Below are 13,612 nucleotides of genomic sequence, written 5' to 3'. Positions count from 1 at the left end.
ACCAACTCGTGATAGCGTCCGTAAACTTTCTCGCCGAGAAATGCTCTTTTCATTATTTTTATTTTGTCTTTTACAGTGAAAGAACAATTTGTCAAGAAATAATTTCACAATTTAAAATGCATATATAAAGTAAGCGGGGAACTATTCAATTACGCAGTCGGTGTTGTTAACAGTCACGTGATATGTTTACTCTGTGCTGACCAAAAACGATTGATCGATTTTCTAATATCATTTTGACAGCCTCACTTTTTACGTCAATATTACACCTTTAAATAGATAGTCCTACATTCAAATATTTATTTTAGATTATCGAAAGTGAGTCAATTATTGTTTATATCAGGTGAGAATAATTTTTAAAATGCATTTTTTTTACTGTATAAATATGTGTCTTTTTCATATTTCGCATAACAATTACATTTCGTCATTTTTTTAAATTATGCATTTTTAAACAGACTAAGCATTGTATCATTTTCTTCTCAATATATCTTATAAAAAATTAAAACTTTAAAAAAAAAAATCATTTTTATGTCATATCTTTATGGAAAATATTTTTAACTAATGAAGTAATAAAATGATTTAACAATTACTCATAAAAGTTAATAATGATTATTATCGTAAATGTGTAATAATATAAACAGTACCAATATTACTGCACCATATACACATTTCGACAATTCATGTCTCTTCAGTGATGCTCATAACCAAAACATTTTAAATCCAAAGCCTAAACCGAGCAATACGAGGAAGATACATTCCTTATTAAAATGATTTCCAAAAAAACAACAAATTTCAATAAAACAATATAAAATGTTAATTATATACATGTATAACGAGGTATCCATTTGTGTCAGTCGTATGGGCTTTTTCTTTCTTTCTTATTTCGTCAAAAAAACATTTCGTTGTTCATTTAATTTAAATCACAAAAATATGAAATATTTTGTTAGATATATGTTAGATTCATAAGTTGTATCTGTTTATTTACTTTACAGTTTTCATTTCAGTTTTCTTCGTGTTATTATTCTGTTTTATTTGTATGAGGTTTGAAGTGACAGGGTATTTATACATTCCGCTATCATGTGTTTGACTTTGTGAGTTCCTGGTGCATGAGGTGATATTTGTTTTTCACTCGTTCCATTGGTTGATAACGTTTGACTTTGTGAGTTCCTGGTGCATGTGGTGATAGTTGTTTTCCACTCGTTCCATTGGTTGATAACGGTTTGACTTTGTGCGTTCCTGGTGCATGTGGTGATATTTTTTTTCCACTCGTTCCATTGGTTGATAACGTTTGACTTTGTGAGTTCCTGGTGCATGTGGTGATATTTGTTTTCCACTCGTTCCATTGGTTGATAACGTTTGAATTTGTCAGTTTGTATGTCCTTTCCCTTTTTGGAGTTCAGTATCTTTGTTATACTTTTATATATATAATGATAGAGTACACTGATATTGATCCTACCTCTGAGAGCACCTTAAATTCCTAAAAATCTAGTTGAATAACTGAATGTCTGTTCATTAGAAGTCAACTTCTTTTTAGATTCATGTAAAAAAATCTTGATAAATGAACTTTTGGTGTGTTTTCTGTGATATCCATTTGACGTGGCTCGGTACTTAAACATCCCGTCAATGTGTTTGTATTATCTTTCATTTTTGCTGGTGTGTTTTGTACGTGTGACTTTATGTGTTTCTTTGGTACATATGACGTGGCTATGTACTATCAAAGATCCCACTATTTTATTGTTCTATTATAATAACATTATGTTATTGTTCTATTATATTTTTGAAAATACTTTGAACGACAAAAATAATTTAAACTCGCGTAGTGGTATAAACCACAAGTGGATTCTTAAAAAAAGAACTTCCGGATAATTTTAAATTTCGGTCTTTTTCTGAAATAAGTTCTAACTTTTGATTTTCAACCCTGTATACCACCATTACCCATTTGAAATTATAATTTTGAAAATACTTTTAACGTCAAAATCATTTTATATTTCTTTCTGTGGGACGTTTATATTTTCTGGCGTCAAACATTGTTAAATTTGATAGATGCTTTATGTGCTTCTTTGTTAAATGTTTGTTTGTTTTGAGAATGTGACACAGTGATGACTGCTGTACCCATATTTTGACAATGTTACCTATTATTTCTGTTTTTGCTCAAGCATCGTTGTAAATATAATGGAATTTGATGCGACTGTCATACAAGTGAGAGGTTTAGCGCTATAAAACCAGGTTCAATCCACCATTTTCTACATTTGAAAATGCCTGTACCAAGTCAGGAATATGACAGTTGTTGTCCATTCGTTTGATGTGTTTTATCATTTGATTTTGCCATTTGATTAGGGACTTTCCGTTTTGAATTTTCCTCGGAGTTCAGTATTTTTGTGATTTTACTTTTTGATAACGTGTATTGCAGTAAAAATCAACCATTAGCATTGGTCCAAAGCACAGAAAAACAGGAAATTCTTTAGAAGACTTTACTTCTAACAGAAAGGATATTGAAATCATAAGATATAGTCTCTGTCAACACAAGCATAAGATTCTATGTTATTAGTACAAAGTTGTCACAAATATTATCACAATTAAATTAAATTAAATTCAGTTTGATAAAGATTACAATTACTGAAATAAATATTAACATTATGGTATTACTTTGTTGTTTAAGTACTAGCTCAAATGATATTGCATGCATGACTATCTATTTTAAAATACAAAAAACAAATTATTTTAGATTTAATGTGTGCATATAGACAACTATTTAATTAATATTGTCACAGAATTCAACTTGAATTATAAAAACATAATATCTATTAAGTTATACTCTCGAAATATATTTGACAGTACTGTATATGTGTAACATGTTTGAAAATGTTTTTCAAACCTTCATGCAGTTATTTGTGGAGACGATTTTTATATGTTTGCACATGTACAAAGAAAAGAATTTGTACTTACAAATGTTGTCTTTTAAAAAAACTAAACTTTTAATTTCCAACCTAAAATACTCCCTGATTACTTAGTTATTACATGATTCAAATACCATCAACATTTTCAAATTTCAAATCGTTATCTTCCAGGAAGTTACTAATAGGCATGCTCAGTCATTCTATGTAATTCTTGCAAACATATAGAATTGTCAAAGATTTCTGCAATCAAGCTGCGAACATTCCTTATATTTTAGTTTTTCCTGCGATCTTACTGCAAACATAATTGTTTCTGCAAACTTGCCGCAAGCTTGCAGCAAAAAACTGCAATGTTTGCAGGAGGTTCGCAGCTAGCTGCAAACTTCTGCAAACATTATTCAATGGATTCCTGCAAGCTTTTTGTTTGCATCAAACCTGCAGCAAATCTGCTGCAGACCTGCTGCAAACATTTCAGTTCTGTAAGGGTAGTCATTTTGGGGCCCTTTACAGCTTGCTGTTCGCTGTGAGCCAAGGTTCCGTGATGAAGGCCGAACTTTTTATACATTGTGACTTGGATGGGGAGTTGTCTCATTGGCGTTGATATCACGTCTTCTTATTTATATTACAATAAATTCATTAGACGTATGTTTCATTATAATACGTTATTCTTATTGGCTACACTGCAATCTCGCAATATTCCTTAATCAACTTCATTACACAATAAAATTTATCATTCATGATGACACGAGGTCCCACAATAAAGTGCACAGGTAAATTAAATAACAACTTAATAAAAATCGTGTTTTCATGATCCTAGCTAAAAAATGTAATTATAAGTATTGAATGCTTCTTTTTGTAACTTCATAGGGTTGTAAAAGCGTTGACCGTGTGCACATTTTTAGAATGAAGCGGTCAACGCTTTTACACCCCAATGAAGTTACAAAAAGAAGCATTCAATTCTTAAATAACGTCAAGACACCAAGCATCTATCTTGAATACATATCTTAACCGGATGTTGTGTCATCCATTTATAAACCGATGGTAATTTGAGAAAATGTGTATCTCTTTTCAATTGTGGGTAAAACAAACTACTTTTAAGATAAAATTGCAAACAAAAAACAATATCGTGGAACTTTTTTTTTTAACATTCATAATTGTGCTTTCTCTTTCAATAAGAATGAGACCCTTGTGTTGACATTGGAATAGCATATGATCATTCATGGACCTACATCTGTCTAGTGTTTATAATTAGTCCATATTTCCCGCGATTTTATCTCGGTCGATATACTTTGCGGAATCAACGTATCACATTAATTATTTGCTCTTTTATCGAATATGCACGAAATAATTGCCAAATAGCAAGCATCTATCATGCAATCAAAAAATCAATCACACACATTACATCATATTCTTACCTATCGGTGTGGGTGAAAAGAAAATGATTGTCGAGAATTCCCGAAAATGTCTTAAAAAATATGCTTTATTTTCTTACGATTAAAACGTTTTGTTTATTTAGTTTAAATTCCTTCTTGCTCATCTGGGATTTTCTTTTTTTTCCTATATTTTTTTTGGGGTTATATATCATTATTAAAAATACCTTCAATTAATTAAGTGTTTAATATCCGTCTATTTTTTCAGATTTGGAGCATATTTTTAAATTAATTACATAAGATCGGATTATTATGGTGCCACTTACTATTGTAAAAGTATTGGTATGCAATTAGCTAAGATAGATAATATCGGACTATATAAATCAGCTGAACAGTTCCTACTTGACCAGTAAGTTTTAGATGAAAAAGGTACAAAATCAATATGTTGGTATGTTGTTTGGGGATATTTCTAAGTAAACATTGAACATTGAACATAACAGCATATTCCCCTCTCAACATCTGTGCGATTTAGAGCGCAGTCTATGCAACGTTTCAATGCTGCTTATACACAGCAATAATAATGTAAAGATTTAGGCTCATTTTTTGGAGGAGATAATCAAAACAGAATAGATATAAGAAATTCCATGTACCTGAAGATTTATTTTCAGTAAATGAAAAAAAATATATATGTAGTGGAACAATATGCAAGTTTGTCTTGCCGTATTGATAATTATTTGAAAAATGTTCACCGTCGAAATGTAGTAACTCCCCCTGTTGATGCCCTCGGCAAATATGAATTATCTCCCTGAGAGCAAAGAAATAAAAACGTTTAATTTGACACAAAGGACATGAATATTCAAAACATTGTAACAATTGTCGAATGACGATCAGGCCGCTTATGTCATATCCTCGAAGATTATACTTCAATCATTAGTGGTATCGGTCTCTATGTATCATGATTAATCACAAACATATCGATTTTGCTGCATTCGAAGATCTTGCAAAATGTATCTCGACTATATAGCCTTCATCATGATTGATCTAGATTGTACCTCATCACGAATGCTCTAGACTGAGCATCCCAAGTAAAAAAATGGACTGGTGTCATCACGAAAGCTACTCAAAAGCCTTCATTACGAATACTTCGAACGATACTTCATAAACTAGTTTTATTACCAAAGCTATGGACTAGCCTTCATTCCTAAAATTTCGTGTCATAAAGAAAGTAAAAGAATAATGGAAATACGAAGAGAAGAAAAAAACATAGAAAAAAAAACGTGCAAAAATAGATAAGTCCATGTTTTACCGAAGTAATAAGTGTTTTAATACTTTACAAAAAAATCTAAATGTATTTAATAAGTCATAACTAGTTCAAAAGCACCGACAACATGACGTCTGAATATCTAGGGGTCAGACGTGTTAAAAAAACGTATGTAGTGATTTGTTTTGACGTTTTCATATGACAACACGTTGGGCGGTTAATTTTTTTGTGGGCAGTGTAAAAATATGCAGGATGACGACGAGTTTCATTTTCTAATGCAATGCACTGCATTTGAAAAGGAACGGAGTTTTATTCTTAATGCAGCATTCATTCAATGTAAAAACTTCCCTTATATTTCAAAATATGAACAATTTATTTGGTTAATGTCATGTGAGTCAGAAAATGTTATTATGTCAGTGTCAAGATTTATAAGTACTTGTTTTGAAATAAGAGAAAATTTGCATTCCAGTAACTAACTAAATATATATGTAGTAGTGATGTAGTTTATTTATTTTTATGTATTAGAGAGGGTTAATATTCTATTTTATTTATTCTCAAACACCGTCTGGTAGTGAGTATAGTTATTTAATCATTTTTTTTAATGTAATATATCTTAAAGATTACTGTATAATTAATACTATATATATATGTATATGCTCGGAAACGGGCCCTTTAATTGGATTCAATAAATATTCTTATTCTTATTCTTATTGCATCAGTTATGTGTATGTAATTCCTTACAAATTAAAGTTTGCTTATTTCTAAATATTTTCTTTGAATGGACATTTGACAAAAAGATAATAAAAAGATCTAATAAAAAGTTAATTGAATATTTTGAATTACAAAGGATTTCTTTATATTCTAGTTCGATAACTATTAGCCAAATACAAATGTTAATAAACACATCTGTACGAATTCTAGTATTGACGTTAAAAATGTTCTAATCATTTCACTTGAGTAATCACTTAGAATCAATATTATCTATTAAAAATAGCTTTTCTGCGTTAGATAAATATCTTCAAGTTATTTTTCGCCGATTAATCTATTTCATACATTGTTTTGTTTATTTGGTCATGCGTATTCATATTTAATAAAATGGTCTTTCGAAAAATCACATTGTAAATTTATTTGCTGTAACTCGTTTAAAGCCTTTTTCTGTGACGAAAAAGGAAAGTATGCTCGATACACTTACTGGAAATGTGAGGATATGATTGAAGCTTTAAATTTTCGCCTAGAGGAAGTACACCACTAATTCATGGCCCCATTGCTTTCTATGTTAAATTCCTCAATTTCAAGGAGGCACAGCTCTTTTACTTTAAGTTCAAATAAAGTGACAATCATTGCATGTCAAAGCAACACTTTATGGTGTCTTGTACAGAAAAAATCAAAATACCTTTAATGGCATATAAGAAAGAACTAATTCCCGGAACTTCGGATGTACCAAAACAGGTACTTCGGATCTGACAAACAGGCAAAATGTACCCTCTTTTAAAAATTTGGTGCAGTTTTTTTAATATTCAAAATTATAAGTCGAAAAGTGTTCTACAATGATCACCAGTCATTCAGCTTTCATTTGATACCAAAAATACCTAAATGTTCTACATATTTTTAAAGTTACACTCATGCGTAGGAACTATTTTGTGTTAAATATGTACTACTTTCTGGTATGTGCTTTCTGGCCGGGCCCGAATTAGTGGTGTTACACCTAGATAACATATATGTACGTTTCGGCGATAAAGTGTATCGTCAGTTAGTAGGTATTCCTATGGGCACTAACTGCGCCCCTTTAATAGCAGATTTATTCCTGTATTGCTATGAATCACAGTTTATGACCAATCTCAGTAAAGACACATCATTGTTACATTTGGTTGATACATTCAAAAATACCGACCGTTATCTGGATGATATTTTCCAGAGTACTATAAATATACTACCGAAATTTACCCAAAAGAACTTACTTTAGCTAAATCTAGCATAAACAGCAGCAGTTGTCCTGTTTAGATTTAGACATTTCAATTTCTAAAGGGAAACTCCATACTAAAATTTACGACAAAAGAGACGATTTTTCATTCCCTATTGTTAATTTTCCTTTTTTAGACGGCGATTTGCCTTTGGCTCCATCATACGGTGTTTATATATCCCAACTCGTTCGGTAAGCCCGTGTGTGTAGTGATGTCATAGATGTTAACGAACGTAATCAATGCATCACTGGTAAATTATTAAGTCAGGGATTTCGTTACCATAAATTACTTAAAACTTTTACTAAATTCTTTCATAGATACAAAGATTTGATTAGTAAATTTGGCTGTACCTGTAGAAAACTTATTAAAAATAGTATTTCACATCCTAAATTTTATGGTAATATTGTACTTAAAGCGCGGAAATCATTATGTGATCCGTGTTAACTCATCAAACCTTTGAACAAACTTATTAGTAAGGGCTATCGTGCCAATGTTGTATATAGTTTAAATTGGCACTAATATCGATGTTGTCATTAGCAAATTAAAACATAACTAAATTAAATTTTGTATTTTCTTTTCAAACGGGGTGTGAGACACACACACGTTCTTTTTTATCTATAAAGAAGTCACTCCTAACTATCCTACTACATTGTTGTACCTGTCGATACATTTATTTTTGGCATTGCACAAGTCATGTCTTCTTTGACTGTTCATTACGTTAAAATACTAAATCCCTGGGATGTATTTTAGTTGATTTTAGTCTCTGATGCATGATTTTTTATTATTAATTGTTTTGGCTTTTAACTAGCTGTCAATAACTGCGAGTACTCCCAAATCGTATTTTCTTTTTAATTTGACCTGTTGATACTATTTGTAATGCTTTTTTGTTATTTAATGTTAACATGGATCTTGTCTATATACCAGCTTTGATTATTTAGTATTACTACAAATTTTCACTTCTTCGTACTATGAACATCAAAATTATTTCATCTTTCCTTAGATGCTGTTCTTGGACCTGTACAGGAAGTTTTGTCTAGCACTAATTATATAGTTGTATTGTTGGTATTCACCCGATATGTACCAAGTGTTAGATTAGTTTTATTGATATTAAAGAAATTTCTTGGTTATTCCTAAACGGAAGATTTTATACACACAGAAGAAGAGGGTATACCTAACAACAAAATTATTTTCATTTACCTGTGTATAATATGACGCAGGTTTCTTCAAAAGTGATGATTTTCTAAAAATTGTTTGACATTTCACAGTTATATCATACTTTAACTTTGTTTAAACCTGTTTATTTACCTTTGATTTTAATTATTTATCCCTTGTAATTTTTTATTAACTGTTTATTTGCATTCAGGTGTCACATGTCAAATTTATTCGTTCATTGTGTGTTAATTTACGTTTTTTGATTGAGTTAAGCCTTCCAATTGATATTTTATAGTGTGTTTTTCTATGTTGTGATGTTATACTATTGTTTCAGAAAAGGGAGAAGGTTTGGTACCATTAAAACGTTTAATCCCGCTGCAAATGTTTGCACCTGTCCTTAGTCAGGAATCTGATTACAGTAGTTGTCGTCTGTTTATGTAGTTCATACGTGTTTCTCGTTTCTCGTTTTTATATAGATTAGACCGTTGGTTTTTCCGTTTGAATGGTTTTACATTAGTAATTTTTTGGGGTCCTTTATAGCTTGCTGTTCGGTGTGAGCCAATGCCCAGTGTTGAAGGCCGTACCTTGACTTATAATGGTTTACTTTTATAAATTGTAACTTGGATGGAGAGTTGTCTCATTGGCACTCATACCACATCTTCCTATATCTATATATATATATAAGTTGTATTACTTATAATGACCTCGTGTTACGCATTTTACAATTAAAGTTGTCAATGGGTTTCAATTTTTTTTAAAAATGCATTCAATTTGGTGTTTATTTAAATTTCTCAAAATAGATGATTTATAATACAGCGAAGTGAAAAAATGGTTTGTTTCTTATGGACACTAATTATAAACAGCATTTAGTGTGATGTCCATTTTCACTGAACTAGTACACATTTTTGTTTAGGAGTCAGCTGAAGCCCGCCTCTATGTGTGGGATTTTCTCGCTGTGTCGAAGACCCATTGGTGGCTTTGGACTGTTTTTCTGCTCTTTGGTTTGGTTGTTGTCTCTTAGACACATTCCCCATTTCCATTCTCAATTTTATTGATTAAATAATAAAAAAAAATCCCCATCACTATTGAACAATTGCATTTGTTTCTAAGTTTAAAATAACTGTTTGTCCCCAAGAAAATAAAACCTTGCTACCGTTCTTAAAAGATGAATGGCCGGTGCCTAAGTTTTTGAAAAAGAACCACATAAAATATAATTTAACTATAATTTTATAAACTGCAGCAATGTACTGATTATATACGGCAGTTTATCAACTAAAACTCGAACTGTAACTTGATGGTAAGCCCAACCGTTAGAAAACAACCACAATATCAATTCGAGATTGGCTCACGGGTTCTTGTGAGTCTATAGACTGACAGAAAACCAAACTCTCACAAAAGTATTAGACATTAAATTTATATTCCGTTCGTTTGTTCAGGTAATATTTTATTATTATTCGTGTCCAATTTTGATCTTTTTTCAAATTTTAAGCATTGTATTGTAAATGAAGTCCATTTACATGTAGTTAAGTATTTCCTAAATGAAAAAAAGATCTTTTAATTTTTTAGATGAAATATTTCAGGAAGTCGCTGAAAGAGTATGGATGTCCTACTCTTCAATGCCAATGGGGTGATGGAGATTTCTCGATTGGTCAAATTGGCAAACAGTTGATGAGCCAATGTATGAATGTTTTGTATACGAATACGAACTATCTGCTATTTCAACTTGGCGATCAAGAAAGGTTTGGATCCGTACATTTCATTGTGCATAGGTAATGAATTAAAAGGTTCGAGTATCTTTTGAAAAAAAGGTGAAATAGTATTAAACATCACACATACGATATACATTGTAACAGTGTTAAGGGGCCTTTTCAACGGGAGGGAGTGGGGGACGGAAGAGTCGATCAGGAAATTTTAACACTGACCTTTCTGTGAAGAGGGGGGAGGGTGAGTTTTTACCATAACGAGAACTTTCTTTTTGAAGAGGCGGGTCTGTTGAAAAACTTTGCGAAGGCTTAATTTCTTACATAGTGTAATGGTTAAAAAGGGTATTAGATAATATTCAACAATAAATCAGACAACACCAAACACCAGCACAAAATTTCTCGTAGAAAGTAGACATACAAACAAGATAAACAACAAAAACCAAACTCAGATCGTGTAGCTTGGGTTGATACAGCAACGACATGTGACAGGGTTAAACCAGTCTAAAGTACTCGCAACCCCCGCTTTCATTCAAAATCAAAGGTAGGGCTGTAAAAAACTGTAGCAACCAACGAAAAATGGTGTATTATAGATAACTTTTTAAAGAAATTTATCCTCGCAGAGATATGAAAGTTGATGGAAAGGTTAGATCAAAATATGTTTGAATTAACAAACTCGTGTCATATTTCATGACTGCTCGTTTGAAATTCAAGAAAAGATAAACCAAAAAGAATATTATATATAAATTGATATGTTTGGTTTAATTGGAGAGAGAAAAAAAAACCAGCATGGTATGAATAGTAGTAAAGTTATAAATTTAATTTCGGGACTATCTCAAAATGTTACGGAAATATCAAGTTTTTTTAAATGCCGAGAGAATGTGCGAAACTAGTTGGCTTATATTTTAGAAAACTAAGGTTAAATGAATAATTTCGTTTGAAAGCAGCCGAAAGATTGAAATAATATGACATAATAATTTGTCAGATATTAAAGTTATTTGACGAATATTATTTGTATTATTAGTAAACGGTAAAATATTATTTACAGCTCCCGCTCAGCCTTCCTTTAGCTTTCTCTCTGGATTATACAACTTCTATGACGCTTCAGTAGAATGCCAGGATATAGGAGGACAACATGCTGTGTTAAATAATCCTGAGGCAATGAACCGTGTCATGGATGAGCTATATGACATGTAGGTAACGATATATATTGCAACGAAGTGATCACGTTTCTCCAACATTTGAAATTTTAATTACAGGTAAAGAATTTCTTGTTGGAGAAACGTGATTTTTTTACATTAGGGATTAACGGAATGTACCTGTAAATTGAGTTACAGTAAATCCCGGTTAAATGAACCTTTTTAATTATATAATAATACCAAAGAAGTCAAAGTCAAAATTAGAAAAGTATATATATCTAATGCATTAACTATTAACTAATAGACAAATACTCTAAAACATCTTAAAATGTTTTAAGTTGAGGGAAAATTAATAGTATAATTCAACCAAACTAACTTTTAATAATATAATAATTAGAAAAGTATATATATATCTTTTGCATCAAAGAGGACACATATCATACAAACAGCAGAATCTTTTTGTTTTATAAACAATATAAGCACTAATAGACAAATATTCAACCAGTTGTAGACCTTAAATCAGACACAAAAAGTATATTTTTAAATACAATTTAAGTCATGTACTGAAAATATGAATTTTGACAGGAAATTGCATTTATATAGCGAAACTTAAGTAGCATTACATCAAATTTTGAAGTTGGACACAATGAAACGACAAGATTTTTGTTATGCATGTACTTTACAAATATATAGAGTATATTAACAAATTGTCAATACAATACACTTCACACTAATGTCGAATTTCCATTTTACTTCATCCCATTATTTTTTTTTTTTCTTTCTGAATTTGCTTATTATTTGATATTTATTATTAAAATTTTATCAATGAAATTTATTTTATAAATCATAAACAGGTCTCACTATACTTTCCAAAATCAACAATTTAATTGTTATATAAACACCAAGCCCATATAATGTTTGAAACTTGCTGGATAAACGTGAGTTGGATTTTTCAAATGTTGGAGAATCGTGACTAAACCATTGCAACATATTTTACTTAGTTCTGGTGCTAAATATTTCAAAGTACACAACCTTTTGTGAATGAATTTTTGTTCAACTCACATAAAAAAAGTGTATCCGTGAGAGCGCTAACGATGCCATTTTCTAAAGTTTGGTATTTCCAAGGGGCATAACTCTTTTAAAAAAGTCTACCGGTTACCATTATAGAAGTTGTCCGAGATATTGATGATATTAATCTATAGTAAAAGTTTTATAAAAATCTGGCAAGAATTGTACCTGTGAGAGCGCTAACAGGACGGACGGACGGACGGACGCTCGGTCTTTCCATGTCCCCCCGCAACTCGTTACGCGGGGGACAAAAAGACATAAGAACAGGTGGAGGAATAATAAAATTGATAATGGAAACGGGGAATGTGACAAAGAAACAGCAACTCGACCTAAGAGCAGAAAACCGCCAATGGCCACCAATGGGTCTTCAACACTGCGTGAAAATCACGCACCCGGAGACCGGCTTTAGCTGACCACTAAACAAAAATGTATACTAGTTCATAGAAAATGGACTTCACACTAGATTTCGAAACATATAAATGAACCGAAATTAAAAAAAAAAACATACTAGATTTACAATAGCCAGAGGTTCCTGACTTGGGACAGGCGCAAAAAAACAAATCACTTTTAACTGCAGTCAGTTGATTTACGAAAGGTACATACTAGAAATCATTGCTTCTGAATTATCGCTGAATACGTATATGGAATATGAGGTGACGGCCTAAAACAATCGAGGTCAATACGATTGGTTTATAAATCATTTTCATTATATATTAGGACTATTACAAACGACATATGGATTGGATTGTATGGTAATGGGACCAACTTGGTCTGGCAAAACATGGCCGAGGAAGTATCTTACGCCAACTGGAATACCACTGCACCGCAGACGTATACTGGGGTAGCAGTTGTGAAGGCCAAATTGGACTTGTTAGAGGGGTCTAAATACAGCACAAACAACATTTTCCAAAAGACCAAAAAAGTGAAAAAGTATATTTTAACAAAACGCATTTGACTAACAGGTCGAACAACAAATGTTCTTAAACCCTGCTGACTGCCATTGGCGATTGCCAAATAAACGGATCACCGATAAAATAAATGGATCTTAATTATAAATTTAATACTAAACA

This window comes from Mytilus californianus, unplaced genomic scaffold, assembly GCF_021869535.1.
Source record: "Mytilus californianus isolate M0D057914Y unplaced genomic scaffold, xbMytCali1.0.p SCAF_10, whole genome shotgun sequence".
NCBI classification, from domain to species: Eukaryota; Metazoa; Mollusca; class Bivalvia; order Mytilida; family Mytilidae; genus Mytilus; species Mytilus californianus.
Note: the sequence above shows the minus strand (reverse complement) of the source record.